At 39.6% G+C, this 8,681-nt stretch overlaps 1 long non-coding RNA gene across 1 annotated transcript; it reads right to left on the minus strand.

Annotated features, from left to right (window-relative positions):
* Window positions 1-1,179: 1,179 nt before the first annotated feature.
* Window positions 1,180-7,958, minus strand: LOC310736143. Its single transcript, XR_014536481.1, has 2 exons — window positions 7,679-7,958; window positions 1,180-1,468 (listed from the first exon to the last, which is right to left on the minus strand). It is a non-coding gene; the product is annotated as an uncharacterized lncRNA (long non-coding RNA).
* Window positions 7,959-8,681: the final 723 nt, after the last annotated feature.

The following is an 8,681-nucleotide window of genomic DNA, read 5'->3' on the forward strand; positions in this document are numbered from 1 at the left end:
GGAGGAGTGGTAGTGGCATGGGAATTGATAGCTCAGTGTTTGAAATGTGTGACTTATGATAGGAAGGTCATGAGCTCAAATCCCAGCATTGACACGGCTGGGCCCGTGAGCAAGTCCATTAACCCGCAACTGCACAGTTGTATAAATGAGATAATTGTAAGTTGCTCTGCTCTGCCAAATGCCATAAATGTAAATGAGAAATGTCAAACAGTTAATAATCAGAGTTATTCATAAGTCTGTGTATAAGTATAGTTTCACATTGAGACCAATATACCCTAGCTGTTTAGTTGCCACATGTAATTTACAGCACAGTAATATTCTGCTTTCACATATCCCAGCCATCATAGGCACCTAGGGTCAGAGCACAGGTTCAGCAATGTTAAGGGCCTTGATCAGGGGCCCCATGGGTGACAGCTTGTCAATACAGGGGCTTGAACCTCTGACCTACCTCCACATAATTATTGAAACATTCACTGATTTAAACACTGATTTACCATCATACAAAAGCACTTTAATGAATGTACAGTGATAGAAACACTGATTGACAGTGACGGAGGAACAGTTCATGGTTGTGACCAATAAATCCCCTGATTCAAGTATTGCTCCATTTGAAAAATGAATTAATGAATTCTGGTTGTGATTTTATGATTATGATTTTATGATGAAATGTATTGATTCATACTCTGATATAATAAACAAAGGAGCACATCTTAGTCATGACCTAAAAATTAACTGATTCTAACAGTGAATGACAGATGAATAAATATGTCATTGTCAAATGATTGATTTTTTTAAATGCTGATTCCCTTAACAAGAAAAGTTTTGGTCATGACTGGAAGATTCTTACACTGATTTACTGAAAAGACAGAGAAGGGACTTTTGCTTGTAACCAAAAAAATTTATTATTCTCTGGATAACAATAAGTTTTACCTATTCAAATTAAAAAAAGAGGATGGAAACATGGCACTGCTTTAAATGGCACGCCTTTCTATATCAGATAGTTAAGGGATGAAGGACTGTAACTGCATTTTGAACTGAGTAAAATGAATGACTGCATGCACAGTGACAGATATTGATTCAGTCAACTGAGTGGCTCATTCAAAAAGACTAAATCATTTAAGAACAATTCATATCTGTTGTATTGAACAAGCGGCAGTGAGGGGGAACAGAGAAGGGCCAGAGATTTGGAGTGCTTTTAATTTAACCCAAACAATCCAATCCAGATAAAAGACATGAAATGGCCAGGTGTAAACGTAGTCCAGACTCATGACAAATCCTGAGAAAATCCAGCTTGAATAAGACTGCATGTGATTAGTTGTCGAGTATCACAGGATAAGAATTTCCGCACAGTGTCCGATGGGCAAAAGTCGTCCTCATTACATGAAATGAGAGAGAAGCACTCAAGTCTTTAAAGGGAAAGTGAAGGTGCAGCAGATTTTTCCAGTTTCCATTGCCTTGAAGGTTGAAGCTGGAATAAAGAAAGAAAATCACCTTAATGGGTGTAATACGTATAATGTGCCGCTCTCGGCCGGGTTTCCCTGAGCTGCTGTGGAAAGTGTTTGTTGCTGGCAGTCAACATGGAAATTAGAGTGTTGTGTTGAGCGTAATTAAGCTGTTTCTAACAGAGCTAAGAAGTTCACGTGCCGTCTACCTGCTGTGTGAGGCGCTCAGGGAAGCAGGCCACATGTGTGTGTGTGTGTGTGTGTGTGTGTGTGTGTGTGTGTGTGTGTGTGTGTGTGTGTGTGTGTGTGTGTGTGTGTGTGTGATCACAGACACAGTGTGTGAGTAGATCATATATCTGTTTTGTATACACACACAATCTTGTTAAAGTGAGACTGTGTGTGTGTGTGTGTGTGTGTGTGTGTGTGTGTGTGTGTGTGTGTGTGTGTGTGTGTGTGTGTGTGTGTGTGTGTGTGTGTGTGTGTGTATACCTTACCAGACCCCTTCATTGAATCCACATTACACTACCAGGATTTATTCTTGAACAAATGTAATTATATTCCTTGGGCACAACATCCTTACAAGATCTCATTTGCTGAGATTAAAAAGGATAAGTAACAGGGATAACACACATAAACACTGTGCAACATGCTGTTATACTAATTGGAGCAGGTTTGGGGTTCAAGCACCAGTATCATTTATATTTACATCTATGGCAGACGTCCTTATCCAGATCGATGTACAACAGAAAGGTTCACGTTTTTTTCTTAAGAGCCCAAGTGGCAGCATAGTGGTGCAGGGATTTGAACTTGTGATCCAGAGTCAAATGCCTTAAACACTAAGCTACCACCTCAAGCATTGCCATGCTGCCGCTTTTGGGCCCTTGAGCAAGGCCCTTAACCCTCTGCCCACCAGGGCACTGTAGCGTGACTGAGCCTGCGCTCTGATTCCAACCTAATTAACATTACAGAGATATATGCGAAGAAAGACAAGTAAAAAGCTCCTTTACCCCATTACTTGTGTGTTGCCTTATATCACACTTCGCATTGTCACTTACATTATTGCAACCTGTATTTCTTTTCTTCTTATTTCTCTTTTCTTTTTTTTTTTTTTTATGCTAATAAAAAGTTTTTTTAAACTTTGCAGCTTGTAATGGTACAGATATTACAGAAACTGGAAACCATAAACTATTTGTTCTGAAGATAATAGAAAATAAAGCTGACTAGCTGACTACTGCAAATCACTGACACTGGAAACTCCTTCTTTAAATGTTAAACAAATAAATTAATGAATAAAATACAATTATTTCTCTATAAAGAAAAAAGGTTATCTGCCATACAAGTCCCAGCAAATGAGCTGCAACTATAAAAATTAATATGCATTAGAAAAAGTGCATTATAATCGAAAAATTAGCAGCGATGTGAAATAAATTGAAAATTGATTATGAAATATAAAATTGTCTAAACTGTGATATTTCTGTGCTATATTGTAATACATCAGTTGATCAGTATTTACAGATCAGAATAAGAGAATGATCAAATCTTTTTTATGTTTTTGCTTTTTTTTTTTTATTTCTAATGCATTATTTCTTGCCATCTATTACCATAGATGGGACGTAATGAAGTACAAGTACTTTGTTACTGTACTTAAGTAGATTTGATTGGTATCAGTTCTTTACTATTTATTTTTCTGACAACTTTTTACTTTCACTCAATAAATATTTACACAAATATTTGTACTTCTTACATTTTCAAACCAGGCTTGTTACTTTACTTTTAATCTATTTGGTGACATGATCAATATTTTTCCTCGCATTGCGCTCTGTTTTCAGCCCATCAATCTATTTCTTGTCATTGTGTGGCTTTTTCAACCTACCACTGGTGTATCATTTGCTGGCTCTCACACACCACAGACGTAGACTAGGAAGCTAACAACAAACAAGGCAGAAGGAAACAAGAAGTATGGCTATGGTAACGTAGATGAAACAGAGGGAGTCAGCGATATAAATGACTGAGATCAGAGACATTCCTGATCACCTGATCAACATCTTTTCTCTGCTTGTGTTCTATATGGTGGATGTTCAGCCTGGATATATTCATTAGGTAAGAACATTTTTAATTCTTTTGTAATAATATATTATGTATTAAGTAAAATTACTTTAGTAATGAATTAATATGATGTGAGGTCCAGTTACCAGCGTGACACTAAAACAGGTAGTAGTAATGGCTACTTTTTACTTAAGTACATGTCAGAGCCCAAACTACTTTACTTTAACTTGAGTGAAAAAGTATAGTCAGTTCTTCAACTCTTACCAGAGTCTTTTAAAAATGACTATCTGTACTTCTACTTGAGTGAAGGATGTGTGTACTTTTGTCACCTCTGTTTATTAGTGTGTGTGTGTGTGTGTGTGTGTGTGTGTGTGTGTGTGTGTGTGTGTGTGTGTGTGTGTGTGTGTGTGTGTGATCACAGACACAGTGTGGGAGTAGATCATATATCTGTTTTGTATACACACGTAATCTTGTTAAAGTGAGACTGTGTGTGTGTGTGTGTGTGTGTGTGTGTGTGTGTGTGTGTGTGTGTGTGTGTGTGTGTGTGTGTGTGTGTGTGTGTGTGTGTTTCTGTGTGTTTCTGTGTGTGTCTGTGTCTACGGAGCCAGAAATTAAATTAAGAACTGTGAGAAATGTTCTCTGTATACACACACACACACACACACACACACACACACACACACAGTAAAAGAGTATTATATAAAGACCAAATAAAGAATCGTGAGCTGAGAAGAGTCGAGCCCTGCACAAGCCATGAGCCCAATATGATTATCACCATAACTAGAATGCTTATTATGAAAACATTTATAGTTCACAAAGAAAGACAATTATACAAATGACCTAAATTTATATGTAAAATATGTAATATTTCACATTAAGAGATTATTATGAAATAATTTTAATATTAAATACATTTCAAGCATTCAAGTCATATAAACAGATACATACATATATATATATATATATATATATATATATATATGTATATATATATTTATTTATTTATTTATTTATTTAACTGCATTAGTTTATTTGCACAATGTACTGGCTAAATTGATAATTGTATATTACAAAATACATCATGCAGATGCACTGGGACACATCTTTAGTGATGTATCCTGGGATCATTGGATGTTTCGGGTCTTTCAACATTAGACACCCTCGTACAGGCGACCCGGCCAGGGTTGATCAGAATCCAGCCTGTGTCCCAGTAGAAATTGCCTACGGTCCTGCCATCTTAATCCAAAGCCATCTAGTGGATTTCTCTGTGGCTTCTGTTGTGGTTCTAATTGCCTTCCAGCCCTACCTTCTACACTCTTCAACTAACTCTTGGTACTTAACCCCCTTCCTCACGTTGGCCTCTTCCATGCGCTCTTCCCAGGGCACAGTGAGCTACAATAAAATCAATTGCTTAGTGGAATCTGAGATAATGATCACATCTGGACAAAGTTGTGTAGATGTTATTCTGGTAGGGATCTTCAGCCATTTATCTAGATCCACCTGCAATTGCCAGTCTGTAGCAGAAGAAAGAAGACCAAACTTTACTCTGGATTGTGGGTGGGCCTTCTCTCTGGCTCTTAAAAACTGGATGGTCTTTGGCTTGAAATGGCCTTTGTTGGCATCAATGGCTATGGCTAAGCTCTCAGCAATTGCCTTAAGCATTTTGTCTGAAGCAGTACTGCTTCATATGGCACCAGTAATATAAAGCAGTACTGCTCAGGCTTTGTGGTAAATCAAGCCACCTTCTCAAGTAACTGCTTATCCTTCTTTCCAGGGCCTTCTTTCCAGGGCCACAACAGATTACTGCTGTAATCACTTCATACACTAGCAAAGGCCACAGGATCAGCAGGATAGTATGCTGATAAATCCAGGACTAAAACCTCCCTGGAAGACCTGATTTATCCACCTTACTGAGCCAAAACTAAAGCTCCTTGCTGGCTTTGTGGATCGAAGCAGAATCCCTGAGGCTATCATCAAAAAGCTTACCAATGCTCTTAACTGGATGTTCAGTAATAGGCTGAATGGTGTCTCCATTCAACAAGAAACAGAACTTGTCCACCACTTTCCCCCTCTTGAGCACTAAGGACCTCGATTTTGCTGTCTTAAAACTCATCCTTTCCCAATGAATACGTTTCTTTAACCCTTGGAGAATCCACCTACTACCCGGGACAGATGACGTGGTGACCGTCAGGTCATCCATAAGGGCTCTTATTGGGGCCTGTCGCACTCCAGTCTGTGCTGTAATAGTCCAGGATCAGGTCCACAATTTTACTGGAAACATGATGTCGCCGGATAGTGAGCACAATCAGATTGTGAGGTATGGATCCATATGCATTTGCAAGGTCCAACCATAACACGGTAAGGTCTCCTCTCCCTTCCCGAACCCCACAAATGAGTTGTGTTATCACTCCTGTGTGCTCCAAACAGCCAGGCACTCCCAGAATACCACCCTTTTGCACAGATGTATCAATATAATTGTTCTTCAGGAGGAACTCTGTTAGTCATTGCGACAAGATACTGAAAAATAATCTTGCCTTTAACACTTAACAGTGAGATAACTCTAAACTGGCTTATATCCTTTGAATTTTCTTCCTTGGGATCCATACACCATCTGAGCATCTCCACTGCTTAGCAACTCTTCCTCTCTGCCAGATCCCTCTCAAACACTTCCACAGGTTTCGACGTGGAGTCAGGTTGCGGGCATCGCTTATAGACAATGTATGGAACTCCGCTAGGCGCTGGAGTAGAGGCTGATCTGGCTCTTTTTACCACATCCTGAATCTCTTTCCAGCTAGGCTTCATCATAGCAAACTCAAATGTTGGTGACTGTGGGCTTATGAGAGCTGCATGTGGCTCCAGTTCCAGGTCTCTATCTGGATCACTCAAGGTTTTTTGGAAAAAGGTATTTACTTCCTCTAGTGAACACATAAGTTTTTTACTACGTTTATCACCCAAAAGCTTCTTAGTAAAATAAAAAGGATTTGAGATAAAGGCAGCAAGCTTCCTTGCTCTTTCTTTGCCCTGCCTTCGGTGCCCCTCTTAGGTGAAGGCCACTTGATCTGCTTCTTCAGAACTATTCTGCAGGGATTGGGGGATTCTACTGCATGGAGGGACTGGGCTCTGTGGGGTAAAACCGGGCCGGGCTCCTCCTGCATCTCACCAGAATCAAAATATTTGCGCTGTAGTATATTCTTCCATTCTATGCATTTTATCCTTGCCTGATGTATCTTTAGGCCATGCTGATTCTTATATACTTTTCCACAGATGCATCTTTCTCTTATTATTTCATAAAAGAGCAGGTATGTTCTTAAAAAAATTTTTTATCTGTATAGGATAGGAAATAGATGATGAAATCTGTTTCATCAAATGTTTCTATTAGATGACAAGTCAAACACATTAGGACACACTTGTATAGGATGTCTTTGGATGTTGTTGCATTACATTTTCCCTTTAATTGAACTAAGGAACCCAAACCTGTTCCAGCATTACAATACCCCTGTGCACAAAGCCAGCTCAAAAAAGATGACAATGGCTTACATGGGTTGGAGTGTAAGATCTTTAGAGGCCTGCTATAGAGCATTGACTTCACCCTATTGAACACCTTGGGGATTAATTAGAAAGCTGACTGTATCCCAGGCATCCACACCCATCAAGTACATCAGTACTTGACCTTACTAACACTGCTATGGCTGAATGAGCAGAAATCTTCACAGAATTGAAGGTAATATAATAGCTAATGTGGACTAAATGTGCAATGAGATTTTCAAACCAATCTTCAGTCACAGATTCTTTGTTCACAGTGTTAAAGCAGGAACATAGCCAACACTGCAGGTGCAACCTCTCTATCATAATAAATATGAGACCACTCAGCAATCCCACATGACATCTTGGGTGAATCAAAAACCAACAGGAATCGTATTATCCTAGCACCAGACTGGCATTATCTCTGAAATCAAACAGTTTAATACAGATGAATGATAAAGCTGTTTCCTTGCAGCCGCTGTAGGGCACAGCATTTATTTATATTAAAACACATAGTCAGTTCAGATCAGGTCAGCAGTGTTCAAATTCACTCAGAGGTCATTTCCTTTTATTCCTCCACTCCCAGTTCCTGTTTTTTTTGTTGTTTTTTTTGCTTTCTTCTGTTATTAAATGCGGCTCTGTTGGTGGTTTGACTCTTCTGAACTCACCCAGTGTTAGTGTCTTTATTTCCTGCTCCTGCCGAGTCTCTTTTCCGGGTGTCCCGGGGCAACGGGCGTGAACGAAGATAAAAACGCCCGTCTCTCTCACTCTCTTTCTCTCTAGCTCTCTAAAACACACACACAATGACCTCCTTCTGCCCTCCTTTCACATTCATTGCTGCTGCTTTCTTCATTTCTTACGTCACTGTGAAAAGGATGAGCTTCTGATTCACTTCTGGATAAAGATGATAATTGCACAATTAAATACCAGATTGTATTCTGGGATGTCCAATTCATTTTATTATTTAAGTGTGCTAACAATCTTACGAGAACCCAACAGCATGTACACACACACACACACACACACACACACACACACACACACACACACACACACACACACACACACAGATTACCCAGTCAGAGTTTAAGAGGCAGATGGAGATGATAAAACATCTTCCTCATCATTTTCTCTTCATTTTCTCTTCATCATCATTTTCTCTCCCTGATTCTAAACAGGAGCCTTCACTCGAACTGAATGGATTCATCCATCAAAGTACAGACGTCAGTGAATCCCTCCATCCCAATCCGATTGCGTCTGAATAACTCCGATGACCTCAGACGACATTTTTCCCAGTGTGGCGATGGAGGACGATGTTTTTCTTTTCTAAAAGCAGGGTGGGTGTTTTTTTTGTTTCGTCTGCGGTTTTAGTGTTTCAGGACTTGATTAGCGGGACGAAGTGACCTTTCCAGACGCCAGTCTCTGCTCGGTAGATGCATCAAACTCTGCTGGACGTTCCGAAAAAGAAAAAAAAATGCCCGAGAGGCCGTCCATCTACTCCGTCACCGTCATTCTGTTCAGCTGGGATTTTATTTAGTGAGGCTCTGAAAGGGCAAGACTCAAGCTGAGGCATGAACACACACTTACCACACACAATAAACCCTAAATGCTTCTAATCCATTAACCCCCAGAGTCTGATTCACACACTTTCTCCTTCTCTTTATATTATCA

The sequence above is a fragment of the Silurus aristotelis genome, assembly GCF_946808225.1.
Source record: "Silurus aristotelis genome assembly, chromosome: 13".
Taxonomy (NCBI): domain Eukaryota; kingdom Metazoa; phylum Chordata; class Actinopteri; order Siluriformes; family Siluridae; genus Silurus; species Silurus aristotelis.